Genomic DNA, 16,524 nt, shown 5'->3' with positions numbered 1-16,524 from the left:
TCCTGTAAGGACTGACACGCCACTGAAAGTGATGACTGCACCTTCTCTTTGCAGCACAGAATGGACAACTGGAACTGGCTGGAGAAGAAAAAAGGCTTTATGAAATAGAGCATGGGATGTTTCCACAAGTAATGGAGACCCTGACATGGAATGGGGGTTGGAGAAGGCAAAACTTGACAAGGGGGAACGGAATTGAACTTAAGTGTAGAAGCAGTTAAGCAGCTGCTGTAAAACATTTCTAGTCTGGGATGCATCTGAAATTCGCACCATTCCTTCTGAGGGAAAATAGCCAAAATCCTCTGGCAGAATGTGTCAGCCCTCAAAGGGTAACATTGCAGCTTGCTTTCCTGATGGTTCCTCCAGGCTGGGGTCTTGGCTCTGCAATAAACCAAAGTTTCAGTCCTGCTACCCTCCCACCACGGAGGTGGTTGTCTCACATGCCATGGGGGTTCCCTCTTCTGTTAAGAGTTTTTCTTCCTGAGTTCTGAAGGAGATACATTATGAAATGTCTAAAACTACTCAGAAGTTTAGCAATATGAAAATGAAGATTGAGTATAGGTCAGTAATTCAGAAGTGTAAGGTCTGGGTCTTAACAGTGGTTTTTTTATAGTGCACTTTCTGTAAGTTTTTGCTGCTGAATGATCAAGTTGCCTTTACAAACATATGGGCCTCTTTACATCCTTTAGTATAGAAAAACAGTGGGGGAAAAATGTGCTTGTTGTAGGTGTTTATTTGGTCATGTTTGATTTTTGAAGACTGTCACCAAAGTAACAGAATTTTTCATTTAGATAAATGTGTATGGGTTAGATCTGTCAAAATTACATTTTGATTTCTAATATTTTATATATGGTAGGGAAAAAAAGGGGTTAGAACTGAAAATCTTTTGTCACTATGGAAGGGTGGGAACAGATGATAAATTGAAACTGTTTTGTTTTTAAATAGTGCAGAACACCTCAAATTCTGTTAGACAGTGCTGTCACCTCATTGTGAAAGTATGTTTGAATGAGTACTGACATCTACTGTACTTTTATGCAGTACAACACTTCCGCTTGCTCTGTGACCAACAACTAAAAACGTTTGGTGTGAAGTTTCAAGAGGCATCCTCTTTAAAAGCAAATCCTAATATTAAATTAGGTGGAGTTGGTTTGTTGCTTTAATCATTACTGTTTGATTTAGGTTTGAGTTTTTCTACTGTTCAGAAATTTGCAGCATACATTTGAAAGGTAAGTATGAAACCCTACCACTGATCAAAGAATTGAAATGTGCGTTGGTTATCTGTCATGAGTCAATAAACCGTGATGCCCAGATCATATCATTCTGCCTCTGAGAGTGGTTTAGTATTTTAGTGCAGCTGCCAGAAGGAAATTCAATGCTAAAATAAAAGAGATGGGGGCTTGAGACAAAATTTATCACCTTAACAAGTTATTTTGATGCCGCTTAATACTGTGACCTTGACATGCAGGCACTGGCAAACAACGTTTTCCATTTTGTCAGGTGTTGGTGTACCATTTTACAGTATCAGTTCTTCGTGAATTCCAGTGTTACAGAACTCCTGCCTGTGTTTTAACAGCTGTGTATGAAAATTGCATGAAATTGCATGCAATAGTGCACGTTTTGTCATTGTTCTTAAGGCTATTAGCAGCTGGGATACAGTCTCCAGCATTGGTAGGCTTGTATTCATGTTTTGTAAAACATTCAAAAGGTTGATAATGAATCTTAAGGAAGAATTAAAAAAGGAAAGTCTTCCAGAAGATTAAAGCTGATGTATCAAAGCATATCCAAAATTCATCAAAACTCTTTATGGAAAATGTAAATCTCATCTGGTTTATATACACGACAGCTTGAAAAACCTTTCTGAGGAAACTGAAATTTTTACATGTAGTAATTTCCAGTTGTTTTTCTGAAAATATATTGTATTTGTCTGAAAAGTGTTATCTCTGTGACTCCTTGGACATATTCATGTACAGTATATGTGTAGAACATGAATACAAAGATGAGACTTTCCTAGTATGTCTTTACAAGCTTAACATTATGCAAATTTGTAATACAGAAGGGCAGGAGTATTTGTTGGGAATTGCTTATAAAAAGGTAGCATAACTGAGAAAGAGAAAACATAGCTGTAAATACAGTAAAAATGTTAATTTTAAAAGTTGAGAGAGGTGGTCCTTTTCAGTTGCATATAGCTACTAAAGTAAATTTACTTTAAAATACAAGATTAAAAGCTGGGATCTCAATTCTGTGCATGGAAAAAATGTCTAGATATCTCCCTGGAAAACCCTGTTAAAACTACATATAGTATATATTGATGTAATGGGAAAATAATCTTGTTTTGGAGTTTGTCCTTTTCAGCTGCATATTCCTTACACAATTGCTTAAATGCTGAATAATTTAGTACTTCATTTTTGCTAAATCCTCCGATGGGGCACTGTGTCTAAGTAGCCAGACTGATTGATTATGAGCTCAGCAATGTCTTTAAGGCAAAAAACATTTAGAAGATATTTTATTTAGTAGAGCTGAAATTTAATATTTTCTTGTCAGCTTTTATATTCTGAAAATGTCTTTTCTGTGATCTTCTATTTCCATAGCTTTTGGCTATTGTGTGGCTCTATATTTTAGTGACTTTAAATTATTTTTAACCCTTTTGCTTTTACTAACATATTTACCAAAAGAGCACGGGTTTAAATGTCTATGCCGTGAACTTTGTTAACTACAGACTCCTCCAATATGCCTGAAATTAAGCTGCTTGTCCTCTTTGTAAAATTCTCTTGGATTTTAACAGGGAATAAGATTTCAGAAAAGTGAGAGCAACCAAAGTTTGTGGCAAATATAACAGCTGCAGTGGCAACATGAATGGTTCTTAACATCAAGATTAAATAAGAAGAACAAGGTTAATTTTCTTCTTATTTAGTACCAACATCCCTGCCTAGCTACTCGGGACAACACAAGGCAATTTGCTGTAGATTAAGATACCACTCAGTTTTAATTTCTTTTTGATTGTTTCTCTTTCATCATCTCCTTTGTCGTTTGATTTTTCTGTGTTGCAGGGACATAGTTGAGTAGTCAGCTAATGCCTGTGGTAGCTGTGTGCACCCTCTCTCTGTAATGGGATATTCTGGGACCATTCAATAAAAGCAGCAATCGGATGGGAACCTGATGTCCTCCCTCAAGACTGCTCTGTGATCTGGCGTCCACAGTTCAAGATCAAGGCACTTCCTTGATAGTGCTTTGTCCAGCCCACACATTATTTTACCCATTGGTTTGTCATGCTCCTGGGAACTTCTCATTCAGAGTTGTTTTTTTTTTAATGGGATGTTTCAAGTTCATTGATTCAGTGGTTGTGTTATCCTCCTGCTTGTGTTATCATCCAAGGGCATGGGTAACTTCCATTTTCATCTTGCATTGATTTCAGACAGCCCATTGAGACAGAGCTGCAAATTTACAGAGTGCTGAAAAAAGAAGACTAAATGCAAATCCTTCAATTTCACGCAATTCAAAGTGCTATAAAGCACTTAACAAGGAGCACAAGGTGTGACTTTAATTTGATCTCTCTCACCAATTGGCAGCTAGGGCACTGCTGTTCATAGACTGTACGATTTGGGGCTCACTCTGCTAGCAGGCTGCTGTAAAGATGATGTCTCAGAGAAGCCAAGCTGCCAGGGGTGAGCCGATGTTGTCTTTACCAGCACTGCCTGTGCAGCCCCAGGGGAGGACATCTGATCACAGCAATCTCCCGGGTGGAGTGACCTGAGGAGCCCTGCTTGTCTTAAAAAAAGATAAATAAATAAGTAAAATAAAAATAAAAATAACCTTGGAAACAAAAGTGAGGAATGGCCTTTTTTAAATTACTACCTGAGTTTGTAGCAGTGCTGACAGAATTAACAGCTTATGGTGTTTTGAGTAAATTCTCTGATTCAATTTTGCATAATTCAAATAAGGGAAGATTCCTGGAGGATGATGTTGCTGTCTTTGAAATACACAATCCCTCCAGCCAGGTGATATTTAAACACAGGTCCATTAGTGTATTGCATGATCAGATGCACATTCCTCTCTGTTTAATCTTTGAGCTTGCAAGACCTTTCTCTAAAAGGTCACAAAGTGTTAATCTAGATGTGACTAACTGGTTCACAAAGGTTTTAGTAACAGGGAAGCTTCTCTTGGTCAGTATTTGTATGATGGCTGGAATAGCTCAGTCTCTTGCAATCTGTAATACCACAAACAAAAAAATCAAATTAATGAATAAGAATTTGAAAACCCACATGGCTGCAAATGTTTCTTCACTGCTCAGGTCTTTGTTGCCCTGGCATGACAGACTTTGGAGGGAAATTAAGCTGTGCTATAAACTGAGGGATATATATGCATACTGGTTTTAGCCAGAAATCTGCGCTTCATTTTGAGATGGTGAAAAGTGAGTGGGACAACAGGCCCTGCAGGTCTAAACCCTTCATGGCCAAAATCAGGAGGTAAAAAAAAAATTATATAAACTGTATGGTTCTTTCCCTCTTTACTGGGTATAGAAACCATAACTGTCATCTTTCAGCAGGAGCCACATTTCATTTACAGTTTATGCTCTGGCCTAAAAATGAGGAAAAGGAACAACCAAGTTTAGGATTGCTTCAGTTTGGCACTTTCGAGTTTTTACCCACCTCCTTCCTAATGCAGCTGAGATTTCTAATTATAATTTAGTAGCATATCCCTAACTGGGCCTCAGGGGAAAGCCATAGAGACCTTACCGCATTTGCAGGTATTTTCAGATATCTTCAAGGAGTCCTAAAGGACCTTCTCAGCTCATGAGCCTCTCTTAGATGCCTTGAAATGTAATTATGCTTTTATTTGAAAAATCTTCTGAAGACACTTCTCAAATACCAAATGAAAAGATACTCTCTCATCCAAGTAAAACTGCGTAAGTCTGTATATGGAACACAGTGTATCTGCATACATGAAATTGCAAACCAGGGTTTCCAAAACTGCTTTCCTCTTCTGACGAAACGAAGGCTTTGCTGGGCACAGGCATAGTGTCCTAAACCCTCCTGCTCCATCACAGCCCCACAAAATGTAGTCTACCTGCCTTCAAATATGTTCTTGCATGCTGCTCATCTTGGTAAACTGTAGAAGTTCTACACAACTACTGAGTCATCCATGGCACAGGGTACTTGGTAACTCCTCTGTTCTTTTTTGGTGTAAAGTTTGTGCTGATTTTGTCATTCCCTCATTGTTCCCTTCTTTTATTATCTTCATTTATTCCAACGATAAACCAGCCTTTCTTGAGGAGAGAGTTAATATTAGGTGAAACACAATTATGCAGTGATTAATGGAGGCCTAGGTGCAGTTAGCAGTTACTTAAAATGGGCTGGGTTTCCTGATGATTACATTGTTCTCTACAAATTTATTTTGCAGACAACTTATTATACTGAATTTTTCTTGGATAATAAATTTGTGAAACATTTGCAGCAGCACCCTGAGGCACTAACAGAAATTGCCTTTTCACAGATTAAATAATTTAGATGGGTAAGATCTTGTGCAGACCCTGTACACTCAAAAGGCCTCATGGGTTCCCAGCCTCTGAAGCGAAAAGGTGACCACTAAAGCACAGAGAACTGCCCTGGATAATGTGAGCATTCACACCATGGTGCACTGTTAAAGACATGGAACATGTAGGTAAGAGCCACAAACAGACGATATCTGAAAAATAACTTGGGGTAGCTGTAAGATGTGCTAATGTTTCCCTTTCTGCTTTCTTAGCCACAACCTTGGGATTATTCTTTACATGATGAGTATATTTAGAATGAATATTTGTGTCCTATAACTTTAACCATAGCATAGGTTATTAAAAATTAATTTAATGGTCCTCTAGGATCCAAATCTGGAGGTAGCAAACAAGCGTCTCGGTTATATATTGTCTTCAATTATTCATTAAGAGCTATGGGGAGATTTTCTAGAACATATCTCTAGCAAAGCTCAGAGCTGTTCTAATGCCAGTGACAAAGCTCTGCTACTTAGTTTAACAAAAATGGACATGATTTCCCTGTTGGATTTCTCTGTTTGAGCTGTGTAATATTTTATCACATTTAATAAAGTTTATTACAAACGTGATTTGGTGCAACAAAAATCCTCATGATGAGGCTAAAGCATCATTTAATTTTGAATGAACATTTTGCCAACAAGAATTTTAATATACCACCACGTGTGTGAGCATGATAAATAGTTGAGGACACACAAAGCTTCAGTACTAATTATTTTCTTGTACACCAGAGCCATTTTCTCAGCAGTTTGCACTCCTAGCTGTGTTTATTCCATCCTCAGTGTTATTCTGGTTTGGACTTTGTGGTTGTTGCTGATTCTTTTTGGTAATGCAAAGATTTTTTACCCAAATACTGCCAGAGCTGCATCCTCACAGTGGGAAAGGGTCTCGTTCCACTTTGTGCACCAGATGTACAGGTACATAAATGTACAAGGGTTTATGGGAAGAGTGTACCCAGGAAAATGTCAACATTTTGAGAGCCAGAGTTGAATTCAGGATGCTAAAATACTCTTGTCTGAGCATTTGTTCCCATATTTTGTTGCTTTTTTTGGTTGTTCTATTTTCTTAAACATATACTCTTAGCCATAAATAAACTTTCAAAAGTTTATTAACAGTTGCAGATGTGGGTTTCCAGTGGAGAATTGCACCAGAGTTAGTGTAAGCTAAATGTACATTTAAAATGCTGTCAGTTTTGTGATGACAAGCTCTTGTGTGTACGCTTCAGTGAGATTCTTTCTCATTTACATGACAGCCAGCTAATGTGTTTTATAATATTTCCCCTTGCCTGAAGGATTGAGTAGCATCTCTGTAATCCCTGTTGGATGCTTTGCCTCCAGGAATCACTGTTGAAACAGTAGTGCACCAAGTGTCCTGGATTTCTTTATAGATTTTTAATTTCTGCTATGAACAGGTCAAATGCACAGATTTTGTGAAAAGTAATTTTTTCCCGTAATATTCTATTTTGAAAGGAAGAGCTTGCTTTGTCCTGTAATTTTACTGTCCCAACAGGAGAGCACAACATGAATGAGAAGATAGATTGGTACATTCTTCAGCATATTTATAACTGAACTTTCAACAAAAGCAATATGACATTTCCCTCCCACTGTAAGGAGGTTCTGACGAGACCCCACCACATCCCACCCACTGCCCATCAGGCAGCTCCCAGGGTGGGCTGAATACCCACCTCTCCATCATCACCACGCACTGCCCTCCTCCAACACAAGGCAGCAGCTCCTCAGCACTCACTAAGGCACAACACTCTGTTCCCAACCTATTCATGCTCTGCTATTGCCATTTCCCCCAGGGACACAGCCAGGTCCCTCAGCTCAAGCCCCTTAAGTCACAGTGCAGGACATGCTGTTCAGGGCTCCATCGGCCAGTAAAATTAATTACTTTCTGTCTTTTTTTTATAGCTCCTTCAAAGACAGAGATATCCAGGTTATTTGTGTATCCTGCGTTCAGTCTCGTTATCCAGGTGGACTCTTTGGGTCTTGTTTTTCACACAAAAAAGAAAATTTCTAATTTTAACTTAGCTGTTTAAATGATAAATCTGCAATGGGGTGTGGTCTAATGCAGAATGAATCTCTCAAATGTTTTAACAAAGGAGAGTAGGGCGTGTGGGACCTGGAGCTCTGTCCTGCCAGAGGAGCAGCCCTGCCAGTGCGATGAAAGATATTCCACTGCAGGATTTCTGACACATGCTGCCCCTACATTTCTGGTATTTATTATAGAGGGAAGGGAAGACAAAAGCTCAAGGGAAAACAAAAATCTAGGTCTGCCTCAGGTTATTATAAACTGAGAATTGATAGGCAGGCTCAATTGCCTGTTGCTAAGCAGCCAAGAGAATTGGTTGACCATACCCTGGGCCTTTTAAAGAAAAAACACAAAGCAGAAAGGTGCTGTGTGTGCATATGTGTGTGTTTGCTGTATGAAATAACATGTAAATATCATCTTGCAAAGCAGACACACGATATGTTTTCTTTTGGTTGAATGTTTGTGAGATGCTGCTGCATGAGTGATGTGAAATAAGTCAGGCCTTGGGCAGGCAGAAAAACCTTTGCTTTAAAATAAAAAGAAAGAGAGGGATTCTGCCATACAGAAAGCACTTAGTGCTTCCCCATGGAAGAGTCCCTTTAGGGCATGATCTCACATCCCCCTGGAAAGCTGAAGGCTGATGATCACAGGAGCTGCTTCCTGGGGAGCCAAGTCCACCCCTCTCCTAGCCACTATCACCAAAGTGGACTTCAGCATTATTTTTTCCCAAATGCCAATGTATAAAACAGAACAAAGTACTGGAGAGCCCCCAGCCCTTACTCTCACCAATGTTACTCTCACCAATGCTGCTCCCAGCTTGCTTTTGGCCAGAGCTGTGGAAAAGGCAGGATGCAAAACTCATGCTGGGTGAGGTAACACCAGGTCCCAGGGCGAGAAGGGAAAGCCCAGCCCCACCTGGGGATGCTCACTATGCTGCTTGCTTTCCAGCTCCTGGCTTTCCTCCTTTGTGCTCCTGGCAGTCAGGCAGCTGAAGTGGGAGAAAAACTGGGTCTGCCTGGCAAAACACTCTGACAGAAGGTTATAGGGGGGTTGTAACTTTTCTTATTGTTCAGACAAGCTAAAATGGTAAAATAAAATAGACATACATTATACTTGATGAAGACAATGTTGTCTTGGGAACAAGCTTTCCTCTCACCACCCATGATTATTTCACACCCTTTTCCTTGTTGCTTCAAGTGTGATTTGGCCTGCCTTAAAGCTAAAAACCCAAAGCCTAACTTGGTTTGCAATAATCAGTCTCAAAGCTGGTGATTTCTGTGTTCTGACTCTGACATACCCAAGTCCCTCCTCCGCTCCAATACCTTCCTAGCAGCCCCTCACTCACCAGCAGCACCCACAGGGTTATCTCAATTCAGAACGGGTCTGAAGCAACCTCACTCCTCTGCACCAAACCATGTCTTCCCCCATCACCCAGAGCAAATCCTCTTGGAAGCTGCTCACTGTGGAGCATTAGTCCCTGCCCAAACCAGCTGTGACACATGCTACTGCTCCTCACACATGCCAAGCAGGGGTTTTGGGGTGGTGAAAGCAGCCTGGTACCACGTCTGGCTCGCTCAGTGACTTGGAGTGTGCGTGGGCACATGGGGCCACCGCTGCAATGTGCAAACAGGGGCGGCCACACGGAGGGAACACAGCAGAGCTGCACCATCAGGTGGGGTCAGCCCACCCCTGCCCCCCCTCCTTCCCCAAGCACGGGCCTAAAAATAGATGTAATCAGGTTTCAAAAAGGAAAAGAAATGGAAGGGTCAAGTGTCATGACCTTAGACATGCTCTGAGGCTGCTTTTCTCCTCGCGTAGCTCGCCCTCGCTGGGCCCCCCGATGGCGTTTCCGGACCAGGAGCAGCCAGGCCGCACGCCCTGGGCACGGCCATCAGCTGTGGCCTCTGCTCGGGGGGTTCTTCCTTTCTATCCCTCCCCATCCGCCTTCCTGCCGCCTGCAGCCGGCTCCTTCCTTGCTTGGGGAAAAGCTCCAGTGGGCCCCCAGGGCTCCATCCCTGTCTCCTCACCGCACTCCCCTCTCAGGGCCAACCCCCTCCACAGGGACACCTGCCAGAGCCACACTGATTTTGGGGTGCTTGAGCCCCACTCTGTACCAGGTGGGTGCAGGGAGGCACCCTGGGTTTTCCTTTCATGAGCCCACAAATGCTGGCTTTCCATGACTGGCCCACATGGCTGCACTGCTCTGTTTGATTTTGTCCCCATCATAAGATATAAGATAAACAAAGCAGCACATTTCATGCTGGAACTCCAGACCTGGAGCAGGGAAGGTAGAGGATATTGCATCTTTGCAATTATGTTCTCATTTTTCCTGACTGGTGAGAAATCCCTCCATCCTCCTTTGCTTTTTTCCCCTGCTCAAATAACACCTGAAAAACTTTGGTAAATTTTTTGTGCATATACTCTTGGTGCAGGTATGAGTCAGGACACACTTTCTGCCTTCTCTTTCCCTTTGGTGCAGCGAAGAACACACAGTCCACCCTCTGGATCCAACCAAAGATCCACAGAGACTGTTCTCTGCCTCTCCCAGCCCTAAGTCTGCCCCGACACTCTGCATTTATGAATGTTGCAGAAGTCGCTATATTTCACTGTTCATCAGTGCATATGGGGCTGGCACAGCAACAAAACCTTTTCCATTTGCAGATTTTTGTGTTTCCTACTGGGAGTATTTTACTCAATGGTTTAATTTTTATTGCAGCAGGAAAATGTAACAGTGCAGCAAAACCAACCCATGGGTGCCGTCAGTTCAGCGTGTCCTAGGGGCAGACAAAATCTGCACCGTGTCCTGACCTACAGATGCAGGAGCTGGCAAATCACAAATACTGCAAGCAAAGCTCCCATAACACATTTATTCTGCAGAGGGCAGAGGGGGCAGGCTTTGGGTTTCTGGGGATGCCATGCAGCTGCTCCCTTCTCTTCAGGGCGGGGGGCAAAAGGGCAAAAAATGACATGTTAAATAAACCATGGCATTTCTGAGGTGTGAATGGTTATTCTAACTGCCTGAAATATTTAGCAGTGTAGCACTCTGTCTTTAGCATTTTACTTGTCCTCTCAGTTTGTCCTTGTCCCTTGCTTTTATCCTATAAAACTCCCACCTCCGTGTTCCCAGTGCTTCCTTCTGGCTTGCCGGTGCCTCAGCCCTCCTCCCGCATCCTGCATCCCTGGGATCCTTCCCTGTAAAGCACAGCGGAGGATTTCAAAGCCGGTTGTCTCTATACCAATCCACCCAACCTTGCCCAAAATAACCGTGGTACACAGAGAGGTGTCACACAGAAAGCAAATGTTTTCCAGGAGCACACACTTTGCACAAGCTGTCCTGCCATCAGCTAATATCCTAGATGGATGCATGGGGATCTATAGCAGATATTTTTTTTAAAATCCGTAACATTGATACTAGAAGATCACTTTGAAAGGGTATATTCAGAATAATAGAAATTCAGAAATAATAATTCAGAAAAGAAGATTTATCTATTTAACAGGCATATTCTCTGCTTTAAAATGTTCATTGCTTCTGCAGTTTTCTGCTTCTGTATGTCGTAAATCTTTTCTGGGCACGTGGCTTCCTCCATAATGATGTGTGGAAAACCTGGTGCATGTCATTTTATTTACTACTGGTTATTGTTTCATCTGCAATCCCAGAAGCTACCATCTGAGGTGGGATTTGCCTCAGTATCCTTAAAAACTTTAGCTCAGAATATAAATCGAAGAGCTGCTTCAAAGAAAAAAAAAAAAAAAAAATTTAAAACTGAGTCCTTCCAGTAGGAAGTTTCCTTCACACAGATGGGAACTCATGCCACCTGATGAAAAGTTTTTGTAGGAGACTGGCTCAACCTGGCCAGTGGTGCCAAGTGGAAGACATCAAGCGTTGCATGAGCCCTTGGTACTCCTGGTTGAGCACAGGGAAGTTCATGGCCATTGGTATCTTCAAACCTGTAAGGTGTCCCCAGGCAGCAGGGACCCCTGGTCACAGTAAAAAAGGTTGTGTGTGGGCCACCATCTCCAAAACACCCTACGTGACCCACTGGAGGAAAGGCGAGGCAGTGTTGTGAGACCCCAGTTTTAATGTACTCATGCCACTCTGACCTGGGTTTTGTAGAACGGGATCCCTTGATCTCTTTTTTTTTATTCTTCATACTGGTCAATTCTTGTTACTATAGATGCCAACACACCTCCCCCTGGTTCTGCCAGATCCACCTCTGGGGCATCAGAACTAAAACCCGGTGCCAGACCACACACAGCCTCAGGGAAGGATGTGAAGCTGTTCCCATGGGGCTCACACAGACTGTGCCTCAGCTGACAGGGACATCATCATCAGGATGCCTGTGGGCTCCCAGGGACAGCAGCACCCCAAAGGCTTTGACAAGAGGTTTTCTGGACTTGAGCACTGCGTGTCCTGGCTTAGAACACCCTGGTACAGCAGCTCCATGCTGCTGGTGACTAAGGAATGCTATTTTGGGGATTGAAACCTTGTTCTTACCAAGTTGTGGGGGCTGCCAAGGCTCGCTTTTCCCACTGGAGTTGTGAGGGGTTGTTCACCAAACTGTGTCTGGTCAGCCACATGACTGCTGAAATGAGTAGGGCTGTGTTAGTGCTGGAAGTCACAGGATTACCTCGTGTCAGGCCAAAAAAAATCTGGGAATTTTTATTAGCACAGATTGCAACTTCTCCTAAAATTCGATGAAAACTTTTCCCAGAATCTGTCCTGCTTGTGCAAGGAAAACTTGCACCGATATCCACCCAAATTGAGCATCTTCAGCGGCTTGAACAGGGTCACCAAGCTGAGCTGAGAAGGCTGGACCCAAACCTTGTGATGTGCAGTGTGACTTCTCCAAGCAGCCAGGAGTTGTGCTGGTGAGCTGGGTTCTTGGATGTTTGTCTTGAGGTTTTTCCCAAAGCTTTGGCTGACATTGGCCATTTACCCACAGCAGCAGCATGGCAGGAGAACAAGAACATGGGCAGTGTGCAATGAATTGGGCTCTGGTACATGAAGCACGTGCCCACGGCATGATTCAATGCAAAATCTGTGCCAGGACCTCAGACACATTCAACAGAAACCAAAGATGCTTGTGCCCCATCTCCCTTTGGGTTCTGCTCTGAGTGGCTGTCCTGGAGTGACACATTTACACCCAGGCAGGGTCTGTGGCCTGAGCTATGGATTGTCTCTGTACCCTGTAGCTCAGTTCAGGGTCTGTGCCATTGTCCCACCTACTCTGACTCATCCTATGAAGTTCCTGTGTGTTGGAAGTGAAACCTTCCTGAAGCCTGGGATAATCACACTGACTAAAGGAGAATTGGGCTTACTTTAAAACATTTATTGTGAAAAACACTGATTCCTCATGGCATTTTTGCATGAAATCCTAAAGCTCCACCAGCTTCTCAAAGTGGGAATTTTGCTTCAGCTGTCCTTGAGAAACTTTATATGCCAGCAGCCAAGTAGTGCTGCACAGAGTATGGTTCTTGTTGTGGCAGATGGAACTCAATTACTTAATGTGTCACAGCCATGATTTTCAGGCTCCTGCTGCTTCACATCTCAAGCAGGGGGAGGGTCAGGAGCCATCAGCCTAGGTGCAGCTTCTCTCTGTTTGCACTTGTAGAGCAGAAAATGAAAAGCAAATCCCCAGGGCCAGAGATTTCTCCAAGGTTGTGTCTCCACAAAAAGCAGTTGGATTCCTCCTGGCTTGTCAATCCTGCTGCTAATGCTTCTGTGAGAGGACAGCACAGGTTACCTGAAACCACATGGCAGCAGAGGAACCTGCTCTCTTGAGATTCAGTTCCTCGGGACTTGGCACCTTTGCTAGACATGGGAGCCACAGCAGGGTCATTGTGCTCTGGCTTTTTGACACAGATATATTTGTAACAAACTACTGCCTCCAAGATGTCTTCAATTCAGCAGGCAGACCTGACAGATGTTAACAAAAGCTTTTTAATTACCCTTTGGGAAATACTGATGAATTATCAGGAGGAAACTCAAATGGCAATTCTCAGAAGGTGAGGACCAGCTCCCAAGGAGGGTGGCAGATAAGCCTTGCTGAGTTGTTCAAAGTCAGCTGGGGTTAAAAAGTTAATAACTCATAGCAGAAAGTAAAAGAATTATGATAGTGGGTCAGATCTGGTGTGTCTCCTCATCCCAAACCTCCCTCTAGCAACAACGAGTAGCAGATGTTCAAGGAAAGATGAGAAACAGAGAAAAAGTGATATCCTTGTCTGTTCTCCTGGTTTTCGGCACACAGTGGTTTTGGCAAATCTCTAAGTTCCAGGGATAAATCATACATTAAATTTTTTATAATTCTTATTTCTGTGATACATGACTATGAGATTTTTGTCCCGAATCCACACGAGCTCATTCAGCCACTGAACTGGCTTTCCAGAAAGATGGCATTCCTGCAATGTCCTGCTCCTCTCTGCAAATTTCCACATGACTGCTGTGGAAGGGCAGCATGCTGGGCTGTCTAAATCCAGCCCAGAAGCCTATAGCAGCTACCACTCATCAGCTCCAGTTTCCCAGTAGTTACATCAATGGTTGCAGGTCTGACCACAGGGGGAATGGCATGTGTCTGTCTGTGGAGCAAGAGCAAGGGTACAGAGTTGGGTTGTTCAGTCCCCCAGGGCTTAAGGGCCACTGAAGTCTCCCAGGATGGCTGCAGATTTCTTGGCAGGTTGGTGGGATAGCCCAAAGGTTTCATCAGAAAAGGAAATGCCTAAAAACACAGGGAAGAGCATTTTGAATGTGCAGCACGGCAGGCTCTACCCATGTTCAGGTGGATGGGTTTTGAAAAAGACAGAGTGAAGAGGAAAAAGCTCCCTGTGCCCTTGGGGTGCCCTGGGGCACACCCCCAGGCATCAGCCACCTCGAGGTGCTCAGAGAGGCACAGGGGCTGTGGATCAAGGAGAGGACGTGGCCACTCCGAGGGGCAGTCCCAGGCTGTAACCCACACCGGACACTGCCTGCTTCCATGGGCTGAGCTGCTGGTAGGAGAAAAAGGGAAAACTTGGGGCAGCCTAATCCAGCATTAAAGTCCTCACTAATTCTCTCCTTCCTGAGGACACCTGAGCCTCAGGAAGGCACCTCAGCTGGTGTGTGGGGGCCGGTGGCTGCCGTCCCAGTTGGCTTGAGCAGCTGCAGCCGTCTGCAGCACTTGTCTCCAGCAAGGTACAGCAGGATGGAGCCCTGGGCTTGGATCTCTGGATTTCTCTCCTCAGTAGTCACCCCAGTCGTGGGGAGAGAGGGATGCAGCCTTCTGGACAAAAGGAGAGGGAATATGTTGCATAAATAACCCTGGTGCCAGGTGGGAGATGCTAAACCTCTGTGTCTCCAGTAGCAATGCTTGGGATGAGGGAGAAGTGGTTGCCTGCTCTCCCCTTACCCCGGCAGTCTGAGCTGCTGGGAGTCAGGACACTCTTGGAAACTGCAAAGGGCAGGCAGAGAGAAGGCAGGGAAGTCCTATCCCACGGGGTGAATAGGGCAGGTCCTGCTGTAGGCAGTTCACATGCAGATTTTATCCCCATTTGCTGCCAATGATAAGGAAAATTGCCGGTTCTGTGAAAAGGTGAGATAAGGCGGCAACCTTCTGTGAATTTGTGGCTTTGCAGCTTTGCATCTTTACAATGTGGTGATGGACACACTCAGATCCAACAGTAATATAAAGAGACCTGAAAAAAGAAAAAAAATCAGATTGGTGAAAAACCTAAAAAGGAGAAGAGATACAAGGACAATGCACTTCACATTTTCCTGTCCTCTTGGGCTGTTAGACCCACTGAGGCTGAAGCAGCTTTCAAAATGCATAAACAAATCAAGGACCTAAAAATAACACCAAATGATTAACTCACACAGCTGTATATTCACAAGTGGTGCTTACTTTTAAAATAAAAGGATTGGATTTTTAAAATCCCTGCTATGTTATTTAAGTACACCATAGGCTGTGGTGAGCATACAAATCTATATCCTTCATCAGCTTTGCTTTCCACCCCACACACTGATGATTTTTTTTTTCTTCTCCTTATCTTTATTTTCTACCGCTTGGAGAATTTAAATCAGTCCAAGGACCAGAGGAGCTTGCTGGTTCTTCTGCCCTCCCTCAAAGCAGCTGGGAAGTGCATGCACATCCATCTAAGGGCTGTCATCAGCCCACAGGACAGAGGGTGAGATCCAGCATGGAGGATGCTGGTGTAGGGCAAGGAAGGTGAGAAGGGCATGGGAGTGATTCTCACAAGTTGCAGCTCAACTGCAGGATTGCTGAGTGCTCTCAGGGGAGGTCCCAGGCCGAGTCTTGGACCACAGTCTCACACCTGTAAAATTGGGATAATGTTTTCAAAGCTTACGTGGCATTCAGGAAGGTTGTGACTATGAATGGTCATGAAAAGCTCCACCGTGGCAGAGTTGTGGTCCTTACAAGGTCTGTCATCTCTCACTTGAGAGAAAAGGCTTAATTCAAATCATCTCTCCCCATTGGTATTAAAATTGTTATCACCATTCTGCTTTTGGCAGCCTTGGTGCAATCATCCTAGAACTAAAACTGCATTTTAAAGGTTTAAACTGAAATTTGCCATCCACAGCTCAGCCAGATTCCTTGAAAATAAAGGTTGGAATTTGCATTTGATTTTCTTCTCAGAGTCCTGGCCACAACTGGGCTTAAAAATATAAACACCAGTTATCAGCATTCAAACAAAAATGACTCAGAGGAAAATTAGTGCCATTATTTGGAAGCCACGGCACAAACTTCTGGCTACTCTCCTTCAGAGCAATAAAACATGGAGTTTCAGTGAAGAAGTAAAATTAGTGCCCGAGTTTCCTACCCCTGACTGCTATCCAGACTGCAGTTTAATTCAGCTGTTTATGTGAAGATGCCCTATTGGGATAAGGCAGTGAATCTATCCAATGTTGCAGAGATGAATGCCTTTATTCTTCCTGAAATAAAAATGGTGTCACGGGATCTCTCATGCCTCCCCACAGACAG

The sequence above is a fragment of the Parus major genome, chromosome 2 (genome assembly GCF_001522545.3).
Source record: "Parus major isolate Abel chromosome 2, Parus_major1.1, whole genome shotgun sequence".
Taxonomy (NCBI): Eukaryota; Metazoa; Chordata; class Aves; order Passeriformes; family Paridae; genus Parus; species Parus major.
Note: the sequence above shows the minus strand (reverse complement) of the source record.